General features: G+C 43.5%; 1 protein-coding gene across 2 annotated transcripts in view; it reads right to left on the bottom strand.

Annotated features, from left to right (window-relative positions):
• The window catches only part of LOC126354159 (nuclear hormone receptor HR96), a 147,602-nt gene that overhangs the window by 108,112 nt on the left and 13,833 nt on the right, over window positions 1-25,657 (bottom strand). Inside the window, exon 1 of one of the 2 annotated variants that reach the window (XM_050003576.1) lies at window positions 21,245-21,409. The exons of the other annotated variant lie outside the window; for it this stretch is intronic. The gene's annotated coding sequence lies outside the window, so the exon portion shown is untranslated. Of the gene's footprint in view, window positions 1-21,244; window positions 21,410-25,657 lie in introns of those variants that run through there. 2 annotated transcript variants of the gene reach the window in all.

Below are 25,657 nucleotides of genomic sequence, written 5' to 3'. Positions count from 1 at the left end.
AGAGTACGTACTGCTTCCACAAAGTGCTTCTGTTCTGTTGTGTTTTGTGGTCGGCTCCTTCAGGTGCCGTAAGTACCCAGGACTGCCATGTGCTTCGCTACGTAGTTCACCCAGCGCTTCCTTGTTCGTCCTATGGGGCGTCTGGCGTTTGGTTCTCCCTCAAGTACCTTCTTCACCTGTATTTCTTATGGTTTACGGGCTACATGGCCTGTCATCTGGATTCTTTTTCTGTTCAGCTCCTGTAATATTATTGGTTGTTGCATCAAGAGGTAGATTTCCTCAGTCTTCTTCCTCCCTCTCCTTTATCTAAGATTGATTCCCATACCTTCCTCATTGCTTTCCTTTCCAGTATTAATAGTTTTTCCTTTTCTCGTTTATTCATGCTCGAGGTTTCTGAACTGTCCATGACTGCTGACCATATCTCACCTTAGTGTTCGCTGATATTGATTTTGAGGTTAGTGTGTCCCTGAGCGAATACATGCGTTTCATTCCCATTACTATTAATTCCTGATCTCCATTTCTGTGCTATCGTCACTGGCAAATTGAGATCACAAATATTTGAACTCGTGAACTCTCTTGAACCGCATGCCATTTATCTCAAGAAATTCTTCCTGCTCTTTTCTTCTTCATAACTACATGAACTGCATTTTGTCTTGATTTACGTTTAGTCCAACCAGGTACAGGTTGGTTCGCCTTTAGGCTTTTTAGGTCAATCTGGTGCACTTTATTTAACTCACATTTTTATTCACTAACTAGTACTTTACCATCTGCATATGACACACAATTGAAATTACCATCCATCTGTACTCCAACCCACTCCTGCTCCCTACAAAAAAAAAAAAAAAAAAAGGCTCTGAGTACTATGGGACTTAAAATCTATGGTCATCAGTCCCCTAGAACTTAGAACTACTTAAACCTAACTAACCTAAGGACAACACACAACACCCAGCCATCACGAGGCAGAGAAAATCCCTGACCTCGCCGGGAATCGAAACCGGGAACCCGGGCGCGGGAAGCGAGAACGCTATCGCACGACCACGAGATGCAGGCCTGCTGCCTACATTCCCATATTACTTTCTCTAAGTTGATATTGAACAGGAAACATGAGAGGGCAATGCCCTATCTGAGTCTTGTCTCAACTTCGAACGTTTCTGAAGTGACCCCTCGGAAATGTGATTCATCCATACAAGTTTGGGCTATTCTCACTAAATTCTCAGGGATTCTGAAGTCACGCAGTGTATTGTATGGGCTATTCCTGTGTACGCTGTCGTATGCACGTTGAAAATCGACGAACAGACTGCATCGTTATAAATTCGAACAGATTTATTTCATGAACGGCTCAAGATATCAGCACGAAATTTTCGGCAAATGGTAGTAGGCAAATGGGACTCTAATTTTGTTGCATGGATAATACTCTATAAAATCTTGTACCTATTAATCAAAATATTAAAGCATATTTTTAATGAGCAGAACGATACGCCTTTGACGGCATTTGAAAGCCATTGAAAAGACGATTACAATTATGTTATGCTAGTGAATGACAGTGTTGAAACATTTCGTAGAAGTTGAAAGATAGGCGTACAGAATCTGCTAATGTGGTGTAAATTACGCCAAGTGGGGCTTTCACACCACGCATCTTCGTTACATGCAGCCTGAAGACAGGCCATAACGGATGTCCTTCCTATTCCGTACATACAGGATGGTCGGAAACGGTCTGAAAAGCTTGTAGGGTAGACTGTGCTGAGAAATAATAGTTAGGAAAAAATATCAATACGTTGCGCACTTCCCGAGTTAATTCACACTGAAGTTAATCAATCAGTCTGTTGCGCGCACAAACTCAAGCTGCCTGCCAGAGACAGTGTCGCCAAAGTGTTCTTCGTTTGGTTTACTAAAACCGAACAAGAGAGCGATACAAAAATTGGACGTGGGACGGTATTAAGGATCGAACCCTGGCCAAAGGCTGAACTGTCTAACTGTATCTGGCGGGCCGCTTGATCATTCCTGCGCAACGGCCCGTTGGACTAACTTCAGTGATAATTAACTCTGAAATGACGCAACTTCTCGACTTTTTCCTTAACAATTATTTCTCAGTACATCCTACCCTGCAAAACCCTTACAAGACTGTTTCTGGCACCCTGTATAATCACAGACCCTCGTTCAAGAAACACAAAATTGTATGTACGCTCTCCGCACTTAACACTTCTGTGGCCAATAATTAGAAAACAGCTCTATAACGAAACACCGACGACTCTCGAAGACATGATATACCTCAAAACGAAGACTAGAGGAAATTCAACGTGCAGTATTGTTCCTCCAGAATCACTTTACTGCATGCAGTAAATGCTCAAGGTCAATATTTTGAGTTCTTTGTGTGACAGCCGTAATAGCAAACACGCGAACTGTATCTGAGTTAGTTTGCTCCTTACCCCATAATAGGCTTAAATCTAGAAAACCTATCTCCAACCACACTCGACCCACCTGTGATTTGGAAAAACAATAAAGATCAGAATGGGCATCGTTTCAGAACCACAAGTACTCCCCTACGCAGATACGACGAAACCACTTCCAGGAAAACAGTTACCTCGGGTATCATGAAGCCGCCCGAAGAGAATCAGAAAAGGGCATACCAGAACGAAAGCTGTGCTCTTTAAGTGTGGCATGGCTGAAAATGCGCCTGTGGTGCTCCAGAACAAACAGTGAAACACACAGTGATGGAGTGTTCACACAGGCAGTTCCAAGTCATGAGGGCCGATCTGTTAGCAGCAGCAACTGAAGCAAATGAATGGCTCAAGTCAGCATCGCACTGCAGCAAACACACAGTGGAAAATGAAGTGCTGCATAAAAACTAGAATATTTAACATTAATTAAAATCTAATCACTATCAAACATTCAGTATCATTTATATACACTGAAGAGCAAAAGAAACTGGTACACCTGCCTAAAATCGTGTAGGTCCCAGCGCACACGCAGAAGTGCCGCAACATGACGTGGCACGGGTTCAACCAATGTCTGAAATAGTGCTGGAGGGAAATGGCACCACGAATCCTGCAGTGCTGTCCATAAATCCGTAAGAATACAAGGGGTTGGAGATGTCTTCTGAACAACACATTGCAAGACATCCCAGATATGCTCAATAATGTTCATGTCTGGGGAATTTGGTGGCCAGGGGTTGTGTTTGAACTCAGAATAGCGTACCCGAAGCCACTCTGTAGCAATTCTGGACTTCGTAATGCACAATGGACATGAATGGATGCAGGTGATCAGACAGGATGCTCACGCACGTGTCACCTGTCAGGGTCGTATCTAGACGTTTCAATGGTCCCATATCACTCCAACTGCACACGCCCCACACCATTTTGGCCGGCCGCGGTGGTCTAGCAGTTCTAGGCGCTCAGTCCGATGCCGCGCGACTGCTACGGTCGCAGGTTCGAACCCTTCTCGGGCATGGATGTGTATGATGTCCTAAGATTAGTTAGGTTTAAGTAGTTCTAAGTTCTAGGGGACTGATGACCATAGATGTTAAGTCCCATAGTGCTCAGAGCCATTTGAACCACTTGGAGAGCCCACACCATTACAGAGCCTCATTCAGCGTGAAAAGTCCCCTGCTGACATGCAACGCCAATGGATTCATGAGGCTGTTCCATAGCCGTATACGTCCATCCACTCAATACAATTTGAAACGAGACTCGTGCGACCAGGTGACATGTTTACAGTCATCAACCGTCCAATGTCGGTTTTGACGGGCTCCGGCGAGTCGTAAAAGCTTTGTGTCGTGCAGTCATCAAGAGTACACGAGTGGGCTCCGACAGACCATATCGATTATTTTCGTTGAACGGTTCGCACGCTCGCGCTGTTTGATGACCCGCATTAAAATTTGCTGCAATTTGCCGAAGGGTTGCACTTCTGTCACGTTGAACGGTTCTCTTCAGTCGTCGTTGGTCCCGTTCTTGCAGGATCTTCTTCCGGCCACAGCGATGTCGGAGATTTGATTTTTTACCGGATTCCTGATATTCACGGTACACTCGTTAAATGGTCGTACGGGAAAATCCCCACTTCATCGCTACCTCGGAGGTGCCATGTCCCATCGCTCGCGCGCCAACTAGAACACCACGTTCAAACTTCCTTAAATCTTGACAAACTGCCATTGTAGCAGCAGTAACCGGTCTAAGAAGTGCGCCTGGCATTGTTGTCCTGTAAAGGCGTTGCCGATCCCAGCGCGGTATTATGCCCGTGTTTGGTCAATACGCGTGCCTATACCAGTTTCTTTGGGGCTTCAGTGTACTATTTATTATTCATGTCTTTTTTGCCAGTGCTATATAATTCTTAGTATATACATTTTTTCATATTTTTGAATGTAGGGGGTTGGTTACCTCTGAACACGGGGTACGACAAATAAAATAAAAACGCTACACATACACAAGCAGAGCAAAAAATAGTTTCAAATTACAACACAACTCGATGTTCTATTGAATTCAGGATAGCAAAGCCACTTGTGTAATCACCTTTCGACACAAGTTAAAACAATGAAGTACCACGCAACTGAAAACTGAACACAGGCATTATGTTGCGATTGGTACATGCACGTTACGTTAACTGTCGGGGAAACTTCATCCTATGGTGTTCTTTGCATTGCTGGCAAGACAACCTTAAGTAAAATGGTGTTAATGTGTTGTGGATACACAGTACAGAAAACACCCTGAAACAGCGCTAGCGCTACGGTCGCAGGTTCGAATCCTGCCTCGGGCACGGATGTGTGTGATGACCTTAGGTTACTTAGGTTTAAGTAGTTCTGAGTTCTAGGGGACTGATGACCTCAGACGTTAACTCCCATAGTGCTCAGAGCCATTTGAACGAAACACACTCTTATAGTAAAATGAATTTGAATAATGAATAAAGGTGTCAATTTTTGGGGTTCCGTATCTCAGTCTGCAAAAGCGGAACTCTTATACTTACAGAATCGCCTTGTTGTCCGTCTGTCTGTCTGTTAAGACACCTTCATCTCGGTAACGGGTAGACATATCAAGTTGGCACTTATGTCACATACTAAGGTCTAACGTATCTTGGTACTGTAATAAATGTAAGTTCCTAAATCAATGCAATCGAAAGATACGGCCATTTACGTCGTATACTTTGCTACTCGAACTCACTCATCAAAACCTAGAACCATGAAATTTGGTAAGAATCAAGGTCATACGGAACAAGTAAGGGAAAAAAAATCCGAAAACTGTTAATCTGCAGTTATCTCACACGAAATTTTTTTTGTCATTTGTACCTGTCCGTAATTATTTGTCTGTAATTACTTCGTGCGGAAAAAAATGTTTTCTCATTTGTTATCTGATTGTCTGTCTGTCCGTTCATCTGTTACGTCCTCTTTTTCTTAGGAAAGGAAAGAGATTTCAGGCTGAAATTTATGTCACACACAAAGACCTATAGTCTCTTGGCGATGTAATAAATGTAAGCTTCTTAGCCAATGCAGTCAGAAGATACGGCCATTTACGTTACACATTTTGATATTCGCAAACTGTCTCATCAAAAAACTGGGATACTTCCCGTTTACCTAGTATCATGAAATTTGACAAAAACAATACGGATAAAAATAATTGAATTGTTCATTTTCAAATACATAATACCAAAGAAATATTTTTATCGTATGTTATCCGACCGACTGTCTGTCTGTTCACATGTTAACACGTCTTATTTTCTCGTGAACGGATAGGTATATCAAGTACAAATTTAAGTCACGTACTAAGATCTATAGTTCGTTCCTGGTGTACAAATGTTAAGATTCTAAACCAACACACTCAAAAGATGCGGCCATTTATGTAAACTCACTCATCAAAACCTATAGGGTACTTCCAGTTCCCTAGAATCATGCAGTTTGCCAAGAAGCGAGGTTCCACAGTACAAGTAAAGGAAAAATCCGAAAATTGTTAATCTGTAATTACATGACACAAAAATATTTCTTTTTTCATTTGTTATCAGACTTCAAACTTAAAACTGCAACATTCTAGACAGCCTTGGAACTCCTGGGATCGATATTTTGCCAGTCTCAATGTCGGTACCAGGCAAAAATCGCCGAGATGCTCGATTCCCTGGATCGATGAATTGCCTGTACACATGGTTAATGACGTTTACCCTCTCGACGCGAGTCCAACTCGCACCAGGCCAGTGGCCAGTTTGTTTCATTTAGACCTCTTCTTAGACTTCTTTTGAAACTCCGCCATAGCCGGTCCCAAGTGGCTGAGGACGCAGGACGGGGAAAGATAACACCTCGTTAAAAAGCCTTGATTCACCTGACTCCGGGTGACAGTACTTAGTAATGGCCCCTTCTGAGGGCTACAACGAAGACTTCAGTAACTGCGACGGCGTACGAGGCAATCCTACTTAGCTGAGGAAGGGGATTAAATCCAGAATAGATGAGAGTTGGAGACTGTCAAGAAAGCAACTCTTATAGAGGAAGAAAGTCTCAAATAAAACAAGACAGATCGTGAGGCATCAAAGTGGCAGCTCCATCACATACCCACATGACTTATTTTGCTAAAGTCTATTAACCTAATCAGAGGGCATCTATAATTACGTGTAAAATTTTCTTCTTTTTCTTCTTCTCTGGAACAGTATAGTCTCATCTTTTCTTGTCTGGTGTGACAGTTCAGTACGTCTGTGTCAAACCATTAATCGTCACAATTACACTACTGGCCATTAAAATTGCTACACCAGGAAGATGACGTGCTACAGACGTGAAATTTAACCGACAGGAAGAAGATTTTGTGATATGCATATGATTAGCTTTTCAGTGCATTCACACAAGGTTGGCGTCGGTGGCGACACCTACAACGTGCTGACATGACGAAAGTTTCCAACCGATTTCTCATACACAAACAGCAGTTGACAGGCGTTGTCTGGTGAAAAGTTGTTGTGATGCCTCGTGTAAGGAGGAGAAATGCGTACCATCACGTTTCCGACTTTGATAAAGGTCGGATTGTAGCCTATCGCGATTGCGGTTTATCGTATCGCGACATTGCTGTTCGCGTTGGTCGAGATCCAATGACGTTAGCAGAATAAGGAATCGGTGGGTTCAGGAGGGTAATACGGAACGCCGTGCTGGATCCCAACAGCCTTGTATCACTAGCAGTCGAGATGACAGGCATCTTATCCACATTGCTGTTACGGATCGTACAGCCACGTCTCGATCCCTGAGTCAACAGCTAGGGACGTTTGTAAGACAACAACCATCTGCACGAACACTTCGACGAGATTTGCAGTAGCATGGACTATCAGCTCGGAGACCGTGGCTGCGGTTACCCTTGACGCTGCATCACAGACAGGGGCGCCTGCGATGGTGTACTCGACGACGAACCTGGATGCACGAATGACAAAACGCCATTTTTTCGGATGATTCCAGGTTCTGTTTACAGCATCATGATGGTCGCATCCGTATTTGGCGACATCGCGGTGAACGCACATTGGAAGCGTGTATTCGTCATCGCCATACTGGCGTATCACCCGGCGTGATGGTATGGGGTGCCATTGGTTACACGTCTCGGTCACCTCTTGTTCGCACTGACGGCACTTTGAACAGTAGACTTTACATTTCAGATGTGTTACGACCCGTGGCTCTACGCTTCATTCGATCCCTCCGAAACCCTACATTTCAGCAGGATAATGCACGACCGAATGTTACAGGTCCTGTACGTCCCTTTCTGGATACAGAAAATGTTCGACTGCTGCCCTGGCCAGCACATTCTCCATATCTCTCACCAACTGAAAACGTCTGGTCGATGGTGGGCGAGGAATTGGCTCGCCACAATACACCAGTCACTGTTCTTGATGAACTGTGGTAACGTGTTGAAGCTGCATGGGCAGCTCTGTAGAGCCTCCAAGCTCTGTTTGACTCAATGCCCAGGCGTATCAAGGCCGTTATTACGGCCAGAGGTGGTTGTTCTGGGTACTAATTTCTCAGTATCTATGCAGTCAAATTTTGTGAAAGTGTAATCACATGTCAGTTCTAGTATAATACATTTGTCCAATGAATACCCGTTTATCATTTGCATTTTTTCTTGGCGTAACAATTTTAATGAACAGTAGTGCATGTACAGAGTCAGGCATAATAAAGAGCGATTTTTAAAAGGCTGTTAAGTAAAAATAGTCCGTTAAATTTTTTTATTTCATTATCTTAAAATACACGAGAAAGCAGTTTTCTCAATAGTAAAACATCGGTTAATTTTTGAAGATAACTTCGGTAAGATGGTGTCCACACATTCCTGCAGCCGGACCCTGAAGTGACTTATCACACTGCGCAGTACTGCTGGTGTAATCTGAACATCTTTCTGTCGGATCCGCTCTTCCAGGGTTTCAATTGTTTGAAGTGGGTTATCTTGGTAAACTTTGCTTTTCAGATAACCCCACAAGAAAAAGTCACGCGTTGTGAGGTCCAGTAAACGAGAGAACCATGCAATATCCCCATTTTGGGAGATCACACGATTCGGAAATAGAAGATTGACAATATTCATGCTTACTCGTGCAATGTGAGGAGCTGCTCCGTACTGCTTGAAAAAACGTCTCATCGTTCACTTCGTTGTGTGCAAGTTGTGGAATAAAAACGTTTTCCAGTATAACTGCGTATCTCTGCAAAGTCACTGTTACAGCATTGCCACGACCATCTTCAAAAAAAAAAAAAAAAAAAAAAAAAAAATAGGCCCTATGATCCCTAATGGCATGGAGAGCTGCATCAAACCAGTCTCAGGACTGAAGACCACAACAACAACAACGATCCCTAATGAAGACATGGCACACTACACGCTGACTGTTGCGGATTGCAGTGGCGGCTGATGCATTTCTTTAGGAATTAAGTCACTCCAAAGTCGAAATTTCTGCTTGTTGACATAACCGGAGAGATGGAAGTGAGCATCATCAGTTATCCACAAACGGTTTACAATGTCGTTGTCTTGATTAATCATGTCCAAAAATTCTACGCAGAACCGGTATCGGTTCACACAATCTGTTTCCCATTTGAATTTTGTACGGGTGAAAGTCCAAATCTTGGTGCAAAATTCTTCTTACCGTCCTGTTTTAATTCCCAAGTGTAGCGCTGTGCCGGCGAGCTGAGCGACGACGGCTTCTATCAGTGGCAAGTCTTAACACGTTCGATGTTTTCAGGTGTGTGCGCACAGTTTTTGGACTCCCAGTTTTCTTCTTTGTCGTTGTCGCCGTGTCCTCAAAGTTCTCAACCCACTTTTTAATCGCTCAGGCAGATGGCACCAACCTATTCCGATTAATGCTGAATTGATTGTGGAATGCACTACGTGTGAGCTGGTACGAACTACCGTTTTGATAAAATGCTTTGACAGCGTACGCACTATGGTGTGGGGTCCAGCGCTCCATTATGACTAAATGCTATTTCGCGCCAAACGTAGCTGACGCTATGCCCTCGACCTCTCTCCGAAGCAGCTTGATTCTCGAGCTTTTTAAAGTCTCTCAGTATTATGCCTCACGCTGTATATTGGCTGTACGCCACTGTTTGACCAGCTATTATATGAGTATCATAACGTAACTACAAATATCAAAAAAAAGTTTTGCATCACTTCGGTTCCGAGAGATCCCGAACCTGTATAGAAAATTGGACTAGTGGCAACATAAACATCATTTACGCCCTTTCTGTTGCTCATGTAAACCACACATTGCATGTTGTACCACCATACAGCGAGACCTTCAGAGGTGGTGGTCCAGATTCCTGTACACGCCGGTACCTCTAACCCCAGTAGCACGTCCTCTTGCATTGATACGTGCCTGCGTTCGTCGTGGAATACTACTTACAACTTCATCAAGGCATTGTTGGCCCAGATTGTCCCACTCCTCAACAGCGATTCGGCGTAGCTCCCTCAGAGTGACTGATATGTCATGTCGACCGTAATCAGCCCTTTTCAATCTATCCCAGGCATGTCCGATAGGGTTCATGTGTGGAGAACATACTGGCCACTCTAGTCGAGCGATGTCGTTATCGTGAGTGAAGTCATTCATAAGACGTGCACGATGGAGGCGCGAATTGCCGTCCCGGAAGACGAATGCCTCGCCAATATGCTGCCGATATGGTTAGACTATTGGTCGGAGGATGGCATTCACGTATCGTACAGCCATTATGGCGTCTTCCATGACCACCAGCGGCGTACGTTGGCCCCAGATAATGCCACCCCAAAACAGCAGGGAACTTCCACCTTGCTGCACTCGCTGGACAGTGTGTCTAAGGCGTTCAACCTGACCAGGTTGCCTCGAAACACGTCGATTAGATTAGATTAGATTAGATTAGTACTTGTTCCATAGATCATGAATACGACACTTCGTAATGATGTGGAATGTGTCAGGTTAATAAAAGGTGTACAAGATATTACATTACAAAGAATATTACATGACACTTAATTTTTTTCCTTTTTTTGGTTGGGGGTGGGGAAATTGCCCACTTACTATTCCCAAAAATTCATCTAATGAGTAGAAGGAGTTGCCATTCAGAAAGTCTTTTAATTTACTTTTAAATGCTATATGGCTATCTGTCAGACTTTCGATGCTATTAGGTAAGTGACCAAAGACTTTTGTGATGAGTTACCCCAGAATATGATGTCATACGAAAGCAGAGAATGAAAATAGGCGTGGTAAGCTAATTTACTGAGATGTATATCACCAAAATTTGCAATAACCCAAATAGCATAAGTAGCCGAACTCAAACATTTCGCAGATCTTCAGTGCGTTTTTCCAGTTCAACCCCTCATCAATGCAAACACCTAGAAATTTTGAATATTCTACGTTAGCTACCGATTTATGATCGAAGTCTATATTTATTAATGGTGTCATTCCATTTACTGTGTGGAACTGTGTATACTGTGTTTTTTCAAAGTTTAATGAGAGCCCATTTGCAGAGAACCAGTTAATGATTTTCTGAAAAACATTGTTAACAATTGCATCAGTTAATTCTTGTCTGTTGGGTGTGATAGCTATACTTGTATCATCGTCAAAAAGTACCAGCTTTGCATCTTCGTGAATATAGAATGGCAAGTCATTAATATATATTAAGAACAGCAGAGGACCCAAGACCAAACCTTGTGGCACCCCCTTCTTGATTGTTCCTCAGTTTGAGAAATCACCTGTTTTTGAATATTATGTGATCTGCTTATTTCAACTTTCTGCACTCTTCCAGTTAGGTATGATTTAAACCATGTGAGTGCTGTCCCATTAATACCACAGTATTTGAGCTTATCTAGAAGTATTCGTCTCCAACGATTGTCTGGTTGAAGGCATATGCGACACTCATCGGTGAAGAGAGCGTGATGCTAATCCTGAGCGGACCATTCGGCATGTTGTTGGGTCCATCTATACCGAGTTCCATGGTGTCGTTGTAGCAAAGATGGACCTCGCCATGGACATCGGGAGTGAAGTTGCGCATCACGCAGCCTATTGTGCACAAATTCAATCGTAACAGGACGTCCTGTTGTTACACGAAAAGCATCATTGAACATGGTGGCGTTGCTGTCAGGGTTCGTCGGAGCCATAATTCGTAGGTAGCGGTCACCCACTGCAGTAGTAGCCCTTGGGCTGCCTGAGTGAGGCATGTCGTCGACAGTTCCTGTCACTCTGTATCTCCTCCGTGTCCGGACAACATCGCTTTGTTTCACTCCGAGATGCCTGTTGTTGAGAGCCCTTCCTGGCACAAAGTAACAATACGGTCGCTATCGAACCGATTGAACTACAAACAACACGAGTCGTGTACCTCCTTCCTGGTTGAACGAGTGGAACTCTTCAGTCTAATAGGCGCTGCTCACGCATGGTTGGTTACATCTTTGGGCGGGTTTAGTGACATCTCTGAACAATCAAAGGGACTGTGTCTCTGATACAATAGGCACAGTCAGCTTCTATCCTCAAGCGTTCTGGGAACCGGGGTGATGCGAAACTTTTTTGATGTGTGTATAAATGCGCTCTGCGTGCTGGTTGTTCTTTGGTATCAATTACTATGACATATCCGTGTATCGAACAGAGTTGTGGTTTTTCTCTCTTGTCAGTGCGGTTAAGTTGTGAAGAGAGTTGATAACGAGCTATTAATAGTCTTTTACCATTACATTTTACTTGAATTGAAATGAATTGTCAAGAGGACGGAGGCTGCTGGTGAGACTCAAATTATATCAAGTACTTTTTTTATTAATCAGTCATCAAGGTTTCAGTTACGACGGCACGGGCTTAATAGGAATATCGGGTGCTACGGACGAGCCTGCTACACGGTCAACAGTAGTTCACGCCTCCGCTACGAGAGCTTCAATCCTCAGGCAGACTGAGGAGTTCCTCTAATCTGTGTTCACTGGAGCTGCTACCTCAGCTGGATCTTCTGCATAGACTTGTGAGCTAAATCACAGACTAATTCTGAAAATTTAACTTTAATACTGAAACTGATTAATAATCAGAGTAACAAAAGAAATCATAAGAAATAATTCAACAGGCAATTTGGCTAAATTGAAACGCCCCTTAGAAAAATTATACAAGACTGTGCTTAAACTGACACACAATATTTTTAGCGCAACGCAATCTGACTTCCAAAAATTCCTACGAAAGAATGGCCCTGACTAACATTAACCTATACCTTTCACAAATCACTTACCTCACAAAAAATCTTCGTTACTCGAACTACTGCAATACAGCGTGCACCACTACTGCCAGCTAAATAAAAGATTCTAACTACGGAAGGCACTAACTACTGATAGGTATAGTTAGCAAATGAAAGATTTTAATAGAGAACAAACAGTGTATTTACCTTAATAGTCAAAATATATATGATAGTTCATGACATCCAGTCTTACAAATAACAAAACTCCGCCATCTCTCTCTCCCCACGTCCACCACTGCTGGCGGCTCACCTCCAACTGCGCAACGCTACGCGCTGTTAGCATCCAGCTGCCGCTGCCCAACACTACAATGGCGAGTATTACAACAATGCCAACCAGCCACAGACTGCACACGGCACAGCCAGTGATTTTCATACAGAGCGCTACGTGGCGGCGGCATTACCAATAAAAAAACTTAAACAGCCTACTTACAAAATGATGATGAAGTGCAGAAGAGGAAAGACTTCTTTTGGTAATCCGTATGTTGTGACAGTATCGCCTACGGCAGGCCGTCACGATCGACGGAATACACTATCAAAGAACTGTTTGTACTCACAGTCTTTTTGCACTCAGGTTCAAAGATTGTTGCGTTTACGACAGTCAATATTTACTCGTTGGTAAAGAAAGGCATAAAGAGACAAAGGTTCCAGCTTATAAACCGCCACGACGTGGTGGGGAAAATAGCTGACCCAACATTTCGCTGAAATGATTTTGGAGGAACGTCATGAAACGTAAGTTGTGGAGACTACCAACGATCTGTACCAGCTCATTACGAATAGGAATCGCTATCAAGTGCGTAGGGCACACTAAATCAAAAGCGTACTGTCACGTGCGACTGTGTCGAGGATTCCAGTTCGGCCAAACTCGTGCGTGTTTACTGTGATTTATCTCTTAGTCATTCCGATGGAATGCCGTGCACTTATCTCAAAGAAGGCACCAGTGGTTCCCGCTGATGCTGAAACTAGCGTTCCGCCTGTAATAACATCCACGCAGACAGGATGTTACACGGAACTGAGCGCTGGCGTGACGGATGAGACGAGCGCGCTGTGTGTCAGAGCTGCAATAACAGCCGCTGTTGCGACAAGCTACGTGTCCGTTCCTCATAGCCACGCCCATTGAAACTGGCTCACTGCCAGAAGACTGATATCTGCGGCCTATTACGTGTCGGGTGTTCAAGACACTCGGCCCAAGCGCGCATCGAGGCGGAAGAGCTGATATCCTCGCCGTCAACACAAATGAGTTCAGGCTTCTACGGTGAGCAAATGAACTGTTATCGACAGGGCAAAAAGAGATCCGCTCGTGACACATTTTGAAGAAACTGGATACGCCATAATTCATAAAATCACTGGGATAATTACTAGACTATATCTCAAAAGAATACTGCATACACGCATAATTTTAATATTCATTTGTAAATGTCTTAATGTATTATTGCCCGGACGACAAAGGATCCATTCAATCAGTGTCTGCTCCAAAATTTTGCAGATAAGATTTTAAGTTAAGCTACAAACATGTAATGTTAAAACGTAAGGAAATACGTTAAAGAAAGGTAGGAACAACAATAACAACACAAATCGATATACAGCTAACGTTAAAAGGCAAGAAATGACTAAAATGTGTGAATGGTTTGTTACTACCGAAAATAAAAGACAGGGCATACACTCCGAACGTACACTAAAAACCGTTCCAATCACTTTCTATGTTTGCCTAAAACAGAGTCGCCTTTCTACTTTTATTTTTTATTTTTTTTTACGTAGAAACACATTTTCTCTAACTGACTCATGATAGCGGTGCATAACAGTACAATGTATTCGTTTGCGATAGTTCCTTGATTCAGTGTCTTTTCCTCATTTATCTGGCCTCTAATTGCACCTCAAGGCTCAACAGAACAACACGTCCTTTTCTGGCGTTGTAATGCGTTTAGAGTGTCTTGTATCCAAAAGTTGCAATTGTGGAGAATATGCGTTTGCCGAACTGCCTCAAAGGTGCATAGGAATTCAGAGAAAGTTCTTCCAATGACCACACTAGCATAAACGCATCTAGGATCGCAAGAGATCTGCAGTCAAGACTGTAAATGCGACTGGAAAGCTAATCCAAAAATCGGTATCAGGGAAAACTATTGAACAGTTTACTGCATTACTTTTCTCGGACCCACCAGGGTAAATAATTACAAAGTGAAAATGCTCATTTAAAATTGCAGAAACATCTAGATTTAAAAATAGAGTGCGCTTCGTTAGTTATCAACTTGGATGTTTACTCTAACACTGAGTTAAAACCTCTAGATCCTTTACTCGGACCCCAAAAAACTCCATGTAGTCTTTTGCAATTTAGCAACATACGATCTTCTGATGGTCAAGGTACCAGACCTAACTCTGGGACTCCAGGATCGATCGAAAATAATACGCATGTCGAACGACATTTACAATCTACAGGGCGGCGGTCTGACTTCTCGGTCTCTGCATGAAGGCTGCTGTAGTGCATGGTGTAAAGCCCCTTGGGGCCAATTTAATGCCATCACTGTCGACAGAATGAATCCTGAGTGAGTTTATCATGAAGATGAGACCAGCTTAGTTTACCGATTTTTTTAAAACTAAGAGTGTTCTATCCCTGTCTTATTTTTTATTTATTAAAAATATGATGGGCATTATGAAAATTGAAACATTAACGCACAGTTTCAACCTGTGGCATCCACTCGCAATTCTACCTGACGTCAGCTGCAGCTGTCGAGCTGTGGTAGCAAGATTAGATAATGAGCAAGATGTCGCAAAATCGACCCTGTAAAGAACCATGGAGTTATATTGTTAATTTCAAGCAATTACTCTTCTTCTTCTCTTTTTACCTCTCTCTAAATTCACCGTATCTCCTCCCCTTTTTTATTTTTCTTCGTAAAATAGCATAATGCTGGAATATACTTTTACATTTAAAATTTTTTGTGGATACAGTTTTACGTGCAACATAGGATTTGTTTTAGAAACTAGGTACAGATTAAAAGAAACAGCAAATGAATAAATACATAATAACTAATATGTAATAAATATGTAATTAATAGCTATTGCAAAAATGATAACAAAGAACTACAATGAGAACAGCGTTTATGTGAGAACGCTGGTCGAAGAGCGGACTGCCAAATATAAAAGCAAAATTTTCTTCAGAATTGTATCGCGAGATCTTTTCATTGGGAAAACTGACTGCATGCGCAACCCGGCTTTCTGGTTTCTGGGGAGTCAGGTTATGGACGATAGGGTAAACCTACCGAAACCACACTGCGGGCGACACAGAAGCGTTTTGGGTTCTTGGTCACTGATAATTTCCTTCTCAGGTAACTAATGAGTGCAATACTGTGATAATCAATTGGTGCGATACTTTCCTGATTTTAGATAGGGAACCGTGATTGATTCCTTTCAGAACTTAGATAATGTCTGTGATCAAAATTCTGATGAAAATGCAAGATAGTCCTTGTATGTCAGAGTCAAGTGAAACATGTCTTAGGTCACTACTTCTGATCCTCGTGCTGTATAGCAAACCACCACCATGACATACTCCATACCCCTCATACAAATGGTAGGAACATACTTTTCGGCGTCACTGAAGCCCTTTGCCATTCTGGTAAAGCACAAGGTGTTTCAAAAGGAATATATGTATTAAAAAGTATTATGTTGTCAAAACGGCCGATAGCTGCACTGCGGCTCGCTTATTAGAGTAACGAATATGTTGTCTAGTTTATATTGACTACCGCTAGAGGGCGGTTTGCTTGATTACCGTCATATGTTGCAAAATGACTGCTCCGTATTGGAAATAATTTTGTATTATCGAGATTTCGAAATGTAAATCCGTGAATAGAGAACAAATATCTTCAGGCTGAGGTAACAAACTGATTCTCCGAATGGATGGAAAGTTTGCAGATGGTATCGACAGTTTGTAGACACGGGATGTGTATTTAAAGGAAAGAGTGCTGGCCGTCCTCTTGTTTCTGACGAAAATATCGCAAAAATTCAAACCTCTTTCCAACGCATTCCTACAAAATCAACTCATCTTACCAGTCGAGAGTTACAATTGCGTACAACAACTGACGTGTTTCGAGGCGTCGGTTGGTTATAAAGCCGTACAAGATACAGCTGTTACAGGCTCTACGTCTTGACGACAAACACAAACGTTTGGCATTTTCTGACGAGCTTCAGAATGTTGCTGACAATGAGAACACTTTCGCACAAGGCAACGTGTTCAGTGATGAAGCGACTTTCCACCTTAGTGGGAAAGTAAACAAACACAATGTTGGAATTTGGGGCCTACAGAATGTACATGGACACACTGAATATGTACGAGATCCTCAAAAGTCAATGAGTTGAGGGCGATATTCCACTCATCTGTTTATGTCCCCTTTCTTCTGTGATAGAAACACGGTTAATGGTCATCAGGATCTTGCTATGTTACGAAATTGGTTGTTTCAGAGGCTGAACGAGTCGCTGGAGTCGCCGAGTGTGTGAACAACTGAATGAAACTTAACCGAGCCGTTGGATTGGTTGGCAAACAGCGAGCGTCTTAGCTCTCCTCATCTGGTCTTCACTGTCACCGGATATGAAGTCCTGTGACTTCTTGCTTTGTGGGTTCATTAAGGACAACGTTTATGCATCAAAACTACCATAGAACCTAGAAGAGTTGAAAAATCCGAGCCGTCCGCAGTGGATGAGCAGTTCTAGGCACTTCAGTGTGGAACCGTGCGACTGTTACGGTTGCAGGTTCGAATCCTGCCTCGAGCATCGATGTGTGTGTTGTCCTTAGGTTAGTTAGGTTTAAGTAGTTCTAAGTTCTAGGGGGCTAATGACCTCAGATGTTAAGTCGCATAGTGCTCAGAGCCACTTGAACGATTTGAAAAATCCGATCCGTACTCTCATAGCATCAGTGACGACTAACATGCTTACCCGAGTATGGGAGGAATTTGAGTATCGATTGATATTGTTCGAGTCGCTGGTGGAGGACATACTGAACACCTGTAACCTCAACTTGCGAGTTCGTATGTGTGTGTCTCAAGTTTCATACACTACTGGCCAATAAACGGGTATTCATTGGACAAATATATTATACTAGAACTGATTACAGTTTCACGTAATTTGGGTGCATAGATCCTGAGAAATCAGTACCCAGAACAACCACCTCTGGCAGTAATAACGGCCTTGATACGCCTGAGCGTTGAGTCAAACAGAGCTTGGATGGCCTGTACAGGTACAGCTGCCCATGCAGATTCAACACGATACCACAGTTCATCAAGAGTAGTGACTGGCGTATTGTGAAGAGCCAGTTGCTCGGCCACCATTGACCAGACGCTTTCAATTGGTGAGAGATCTGGAGAATGTGCTGACCAGTGCAGCAGTCGAACATTTTCTGTATCCAGAAAGGCCCGTACAGGACCTGCAACATGCGGTAGTGTATTATCCTGCTGAAATGTAAGGTTTCGCAGGATCGAATGAAGTTTAGAATCACGGGTCGTAACACATCTGAATTTGAACGTCCACTGTTCAAAGTGCCGTCAATGCGAACAAGAGGTGACCGAGACGTGTAACCAATGTCACCCTATACCATCACGCCGGGTAATACTCCAGTACGGCGATGACGAATACACGCTTCCAATGTGCGTTCACCGCGATGTCGGCAAACACGGATGCGACCATCATGATGCTGTAAACAGAACCTGGATTCATCCGAAAAAATGAAGTTTTGCCATTCGTGCACACAGGTTCGTCGGTGAGTACACCATCGCAGGCGCTCCTGTCTGTGATGCAGCGTCAAGGCTAACCGCAGCCACGGTCTCCGAGCTGATAGTCCATGCTGCTGCAAATCACATCGAACTGTTCGTGCAGATGGTTGTTGTCTTACAAATGTCCTTATCTGTTGACTAAGGGATCGAGACGTGGCTGTACGATCCGTAACAGCAATGTGGATAAGATGCCTGTCATCTCGGCTGCTAGTGATACGAGACCGTTGCGATCCAGCACGGCGTTCCGTATTACCCTCCTGTACCCACCGATTCCTTATTCTGCTAACAGTCATTGGATCTCGACCAACGCGAGCAGCAATGTCGCGATACGATAAACCGCAATCGCGATAGGCTACAATCCGACCTTTATCAAAGTCGTAAACGTGATGGTACGCATTTCTCCTCCTTACACGAGGCATCACAACAACGTTTTACCAGACAACGGCGGTCAACTGCTGTTTGTGTATGAGAAATAGGTTGGAAACTTTCGTCATGTCAGCACGTTGTAGGTGTCGCCACCGGCGCCAACCTTGTGTGAATGCTCTGAAAAGTTAATCATTGGCATATCACATTATCTTCTTCCAGTCTGTTAATTTTCGCGTCTGTAGCACGTCATCTTCGTGGTGTGGCAATTTTAATGGGCAGTAGTGTAGTTTAATAGGTATATGCGTTCGAAATACGTATATTCTTTTTTAAAACACCCTATATTTCAACACTCCATAGGATTCTGTTTCGAATTAATTACTTAGAACTACATACGGTATAGGCCATTGCAGTGCTTATGATGTTGTTTCCTGAATACGAGATCCGTGTCTCGACCACAGTAGCAGGTTGCTAGGTCTGATGGAAATGCATCATTAGCGAGAAAGGCATCTCTGTCCTCAACGGAAGACGACTTTTGCCACCTCGTAGTAATGTAAGACGGGTAGCCCGAAACAACACACGTTGTAATCTCCGGGTAACATCGAGCGCTGAGAACTCCGAAGAAGGCTATTTTACTTCATCGTCGATTTCACCATAGATATTTTTCATGTTATCGTTGTCCTTTCGCACAACTGTGTGGTTGTTTTCAGCGAATGTCACTGGTGTATCGTGATATATCAGTTACGGTGAGAATGGAATATCTGATGAGACATCTATCGACTTGTGTCTTGTCTACAATGAAATCTGCAGGTGTGGCATCACACTCTGTCTTTAACTTTTAAATATTGTTAATGGTACAGAGTGAACAATATTCTACCGGAAAACAAACAGTGGCCCGAGCACGGCAGTATCAGGCTAATAGTACCCGGACCCCCACCTGAAATCGCAGTCCAAATTCTCTCAGGGGACCTTCTCATCTAGCGGCGTCTGGTCTGCAATCGGTAGTTCTTAAAATTCTTGTGAGGCCTCGGTATCGGAAGGTGACGTAAATTCAGCCCGAAGACTCGTCGCTGCGCTTGAGACATCACTTTAGTGCAACTTATGAGGTGAAAGCACTTCATCAAGTTTTGCCAAGTCCATCTCCACACCTGTAACGATAACGTGGGCATCTCGGCCACACAGAAGAAGCCGAGTTATCGTATTTGATAAGCGCTCGAGCTATAAGAATTCGTGAGAAACCGGCTGGGTTCGTCTAAAGCAATAAAACAGTACGCTGTAGTGACGGGTTGTGTTGGAGCTTTCCCCAGGATGATAAATATTTTAGCGTTGCTCAGCGATGATCGACCGTTTGAATTTAATTGGTCTTGTTTTGTACCTCAGTATTCGCTCTTAGAATAGGTGGGTGAACTGGGTCCGATCCTAAGTAATTCCTTGTGTTAGAAACTAATGGTATATCTTTCATCGTGAAGTATTTACTATAGCTTTTTCCAGCTTATTTTGGTCACCAGAAAAGATTATAAAAGGATATAAAATAGAAAGGAAAGATAACTTAGTACGCAAAGCCGAGACAATTTTTTGGCAGGCTCAAAAAATCTGGTATAACTTTGACGAGGTACAATTATTATACCTTTACTAGTGAACGCAATGGAAAGCGATATCGTACCCAGTTAAATTTTTTTTGCTTTTTCTTACATTACAATTAACAAGCTTCAATGTGAGAGTTGATTTTCAGCCTTGAATACGACCTCGCAAACTCTAGTATACTCTCTAGAGCGTATTTCGTGAAGATAACACGAGGAAGGGACGTCCAGACCAGATAGCAGCGCACGTTAGCACGCCGCTTCCAAGATTCAGGGAGGCGCGCCGGCCCCGGGCCCGGATCGGATCCGACCGGCGGATGAACGACGGTGGTCGGTGTGCTGGCCAGACTGGATGTGGCTTTAAGGCGTTTTCCCACAACCGAATACGTGAGTGCTGGGCTGGTATCCACGTCCCGCTTCAGTTACACGATTCGCAAACACGTCGAAAATTTTCGCACACTTCCACATAAACAACAAATACTACACGCTGAGACGGTTATAGACACGAGGCTGGCCACGCGATCATCAGAATGTGTGACAATAAACACAAAATATGCCATGTAATCACATAATTAGTTGGCACACTAGACGGACGAAAGTTCACTGCTAGATATACCTCCTCGTCAAAGCGGGAAACCCAACAGAGAGCAGGACAATTTATATTCGTGAATTCTGGTTTCCCCTGTCATATTCCTCTGTCGCGAATAATACGCACTGGAGAGATACAACACAAAATTGTACTTCAAAGCATAGGACGCGTCAAACTCACGATTACTTAGAATTTCAGTGAAAAAGTTGTCAATGTGTGGTTGGGTAGCTGTGGAGTTTGTCACAGTACACTATAAAGCGCTTCTGAGGCGCCCTCGCGAGAGTTGGCGGTGGTCATTCAGACAAAAACAGTGGCGACATACCTGTGTACACGTAACTCGCCGGTATGATCCGTCCGACCGCTTCCGCTCGACGACGCGACGCTCCACGATGCACAGTGTTCCTCCCCCAACTGCTGTGCTACTGCCAACAGGGTCGTGGTGCGCATGCGTCGGGTTTCACTCTCCGTTATCGGGAAGCCGACAGCTGACAAACGCCGACCGCGGCGCTGTGACCGAGGCAACATAGGGGACACAGATTACACCTCAGCTGAGCTCGACAGTTATCTCGATACCGTCCGACTCGCCTAAGACGTTCCACCATTTTATTTCCTAAACCAGTGGCTCCCATCCTTTCTGAGACCATTAGTTATTACTCCCGCGTCTCCTCCCACCGTCATCAGCACCTAACTAAATTTTAGACTGAGAAAGAATTTTCTTTGATCAATTTAATTTTTAAGTGATGAATAATACACGACATTTAGTAAAATTGGAAATTTGTGGACAAGTCGCCCAGACCCAGGCGGATACCCTGCGCGGCCGACATTTAGTGGCTCAAATGGCTCTGCGCACTATGGGACTTAACTTCTGAGGTCATCAGTCCCCTAGAACTTAGAACTACTTAAACCTAACTAACCTAAGGACATCACACACATCCATGCCCGAGGCAGGATTCGGACCTGCGACCGCAGCGCTCACGTGGTTCCAGACTGTAGCGCCTAGAACCGCTCGGTCACTCCGGCCGACCGACATTTAGTGTTTGAAGCTGTTTCTTTAAGCTACGAACTATCGAGTCAATGTGACAACTGGTACAGCTTCTTTCTATTTTTTTTTTTTAATATAGAATGAGAAAGCAATTTTCATTGCATCGCGACTGCTACCAACTCCTTCTCAGAAGAGAAAGCTAACTAACCACATTGAGGATAAACACTTGCTACAAAACAAGTTTCTCTGCACCACTCCTCTCCTTAGCAGAACTTGCTTCATCCATACGCTGCGCCCCTATTTAAAATCTAGCAAATTGAGATATGCGCACTATATTTATGGCCATTATTTGTAAATCACATAACTGTTCGTCTCCTTACTTCCATCTGGCAGAAATTGGAAGAATTCTGGCTGCCAATGCTTTGTCTCTTACCACTGCCACTCTGTAGCAATTCTGGACTTCGTAATGCACAATGGACATGAATGGATGCAGGTGATCAGACAGGATGCTCACGCACGTGTCACCTGTCAGGGTCGTATCTAGACGTTTCAATGGTCCCATATCACTCCAACTGCACACGCCCCACACCATTTTGGCCGGCCGCGGTGGTCTAGCAGTTCTAGGCGCTCAGTCCGATGCCGCGCGACTGCTACGGTCGCAGGTTCGAACCCTTCTCGGGCATGGATGTGTATGATGTCCTAAGATTAGTTAGGTTTAAGTAGTTCTAAGTTCTAGGGGACTGATGACCATAGATGTTAAGTCCCATAGTGCTCAGAGCCATTTGAACCACTTGGAGAGCCCACACCATTACAGAGCCTCATTCAGCGTGAAAAGTCCCCTGCTGACATGCAACGCCAATGGATTCATGAGGCTGTTCCATAGCCGTATACGTCCATCCACTCAATACAATTTGAAACGAGACTCGTGCGACCAGGTGACATGTTTACAGTCATCAACCGTCCAATGTCGGTTTTGACGGGCTCCGGCGAGTCGTAAAAGCTTTGTGTCGTGCAGTCATCAAGAGTACACGAGTGGGCTCCGACAGACCATATCGATTATTTTCGTTGAACGGTTCGCACGCTCGCGCTGTTTGATGACCCGCATTAAAATTTGCTGCAATTTGCCGAAGGGTTGCACTTCTGTCACGTTGAACGGTTCTCTTCAGTCGTCGTTGGTCCCGTTCTTGCAGGATCTTCTTCCGGCCACAGCGATGTCGGAGATTTGATTTTTTACCGGATTCCTGATATTCACGGTACACTCGTTAAATGGTCGTACGGGAAAATCCCCACTTCATCGCTACCTCGGAGGTGCCATGTCCCATCGCTCGCGCGCCAACTAGAACACCACGTTCAAACTTCCTTAAATCTTGACAAACTGCCATTGTAGCAGCAGTAACCGGTCTAAGAAGTGCGCCTGGCATTGTTGTCCTGTAAAGGCGTTGCCGATCCCAGCGCGGTATTATGCCCGTGTTTGGTCAATACGCGTGCCTATACCAGTTTCTTTGGGGCTTCAGTGTACTATTTATTATTCATGTCTTTTTTGCCAGTGCTATATAATTCTTAGTATATACATTTTTTCATATTTTTGAATGTAGGGGGTTGGTTACCTCTGAACACGGGGTACGACAAATAAAATAAAAACGCTACACATACACAAGCAGAGCAAAAAATAGTTTCAAATTACAACACAACTCGATGTTCTATTGAATTCAGGATAGCAAAGCCACTTGTGTAATCACCTTTCGACACAAGTTAAAACAATGAAGTACCACGCAACTGAAAACTGAACACAGGCATTATGTTGCGATTGGTACATGCACGTTACGTTAACTGTCGGGGAAACTTCATCCTATGGTGTTCTTTGCATTGCTGGCAAGACAACCTTAAGTAAAATGGTGTTAATGTGTTGTGGATACACAGTACAGAAAACACCCTGAAACAGCGCTAGCGCTACGGTCGCAGGTTCGAATCCTGCCTCGGGCACGGATGTGTGTGATGACCTTAGGTTACTTAGGTTTAAGTAGTTCTGAGTTCTAGGGGACTGATGACCTCAGACGTTAACTCCCATAGTGCTCAGAGCCATTTGAACGAAACACACTCTTATAGTAAAATGAATTTGAATAATGAATAAAGGTGTCAATTTTTGGGGTTCCGTATCTCAGTCTGCAAAAGCGGAACTCTTATACTTACAGAATCGCCTTGTTGTCCGTCTGTCTGTCTGTTAAGACACCTTCATCTCGGTAACGGGTAGACATATCAAGTTGGCACTTATGTCACATACTAAGGTCTAACGTATCTTGGTACTGTAATAAATGTAAGTTCCTAAATCAATGCAATCGAAAGATACGGCCATTTACGTCGTATACTTTGCTACTCGAACTCACTCATCAAAACCTAGAACCATGAAATTTGGTAAGAATCAAGGTCATACGGAACAAGTAAGGGAAAAAAAATCCGAAAACTGTTAATCTGCAGTTATCTCACACGAAATTTTTTTTGTCATTTGTACCTGTCCGTAATTATTTGTCTGTAATTACTTCGTGCGGAAAAAAATGTTTTCTCATTTGTTATCTGATTGTCTGTCTGTCCGTTCATCTGTTACGTCCTCTTTTTCTTAGGAAAGGAAAGAGATTTCAGGCTGAAATTTATGTCACACACAAAGACCTATAGTCTCTTGGCGATGTAATAAATGTAAGCTTCTTAGCCAATGCAGTCAGAAGATACGGCCATTTACGTTACACATTTTGATATTCGCAAACTGTCTCATCAAAAAACTGGGATACTTCCCGTTTACCTAGTATCATGAAATTTGACAAAAACAATACGGATAAAAATAATTGAATTGTTCATTTTCAAATACATAATACCAAAGAAATATTTTTATCGTATGTTATCCGACCGACTGTCTGTCTGTTCACATGTTAACACGTCTTATTTTCTCGTGAACGGATAGGTATATCAAGTACAAATTTAAGTCACGTACTAAGATCTATAGTTCGTTCCTGGTGTACAAATGTTAAGATTCTAAACCAACACACTCAAAAGATGCGGCCATTTATGTAAACTCACTCATCAAAACCTATAGGGTACTTCCAGTTCCCTAGAATCATGCAGTTTGCCAAGAAGCGAGGTTCCACAGTACAAGTAAAGGAAAAATCCGAAAATTGTTAATCTGTAATTACATGACACAAAAATATTTCTTTTTTCATTTGTTATCAGACTTCAAACTTAAAACTGCAACATTCTAGACAGCCTTGGAACTCCTGGGATCGATATTTTGCCAGTCTCAATGTCGGTACCAGGCAAAAATCGCCGAGATGCTCGATTCCCTGGATCGATGAATTGCCTGTACACATGGTTAATGACGTTTACCCTCTCGACGCGAGTCCAACTCGCACCAGGCCAGTGGCCAGTTTGTTTCATTTAGACCTCTTCTTAGACTTCTTTTGAAACTCCGCCATAGCCGGTCCCAAGTGGCTGAGGACGCAGGACGGGGAAAGATAACACCTCGTTAAAAAGCCTTGATTCACCTGACTCCGGGTGACAGTACTTAGTAATGGCCCCTTCTGAGGGCTACAACGAAGACTTCAGTAACTGCGACGGCGTACGAGGCAATCCTACTTAGCTGAGGAAGGGGATTAAATCCAGAATAGATGAGAGTTGGAGACTGTCAAGAAAGCAACTCTTATAGAGGAAGAAAGTCTCAAATAAAACAAGACAGATCGTGAGGCATCAAAGTGGCAGCTCCATCAC

This window comes from Schistocerca gregaria, chromosome 3 (assembly GCF_023897955.1).
Source record: "Schistocerca gregaria isolate iqSchGreg1 chromosome 3, iqSchGreg1.2, whole genome shotgun sequence".
NCBI lineage: Eukaryota > Metazoa > Arthropoda > Insecta > Orthoptera > Acrididae > Schistocerca > Schistocerca gregaria.
The sequence above is the reverse complement of the archived record's forward strand: the minus strand, read 5'-3'. Positions and strand labels throughout refer to the sequence as shown.